This window comes from Sinocyclocheilus grahami, unplaced genomic scaffold, assembly GCF_001515645.1.
Source record: "Sinocyclocheilus grahami isolate Dianchi unplaced genomic scaffold, SAMN03320097.WGS_v1.1 scaffold259.1, whole genome shotgun sequence".
NCBI lineage: Eukaryota > Metazoa > Chordata > Actinopteri > Cypriniformes > Cyprinidae > Sinocyclocheilus > Sinocyclocheilus grahami.
The window spans coordinates 2,752,653-2,753,055 of NW_015505438.1; the positions used below are offsets into that span (position 1 = coordinate 2,752,653).

Here is a 403-nt window from a genome sequence, read left to right on the forward strand (position 1 = left end):
TTTGTCACAAAAACGCGTATACACACACACACACACACACACACACACACACAGTATATGTATGTATGTTTGTGTGTGTGTGTGTATTTGTGACCCTCTCTGTGAAGTCCAGGTTAAAAACTCAAAATCTAATTATGAGATCACAAGCATCAAAGTTTGATTTCAACCATTAATTTGACTATGATTTAAATCTTTGACATGGTTTTACCTAGGCAGTATTAAAGATATCATGCTTACATTTTCACGGAATGTTCTTTACCTTATGTAGGATGATTTTATTTGGAAAATAGTAAATCACCAAAAAATTACTTGAGCTGGGATTTCACAGTCAGGGTCACACACACACACACACACACACACACACACACACACACACACACACACACACACACACACACACATA

General features: G+C 36.5%; 1 protein-coding gene across 1 annotated transcript in view; it reads right to left on the reverse strand.

The window, feature by feature from the left end:
• LOC107599048 (cytosolic carboxypeptidase 6-like) overlaps positions 1–403 on the reverse strand; it is a 162,309-nt gene that overhangs the window by 2,187 nt on the left and 159,719 nt on the right. The window lies entirely within an intron of this gene.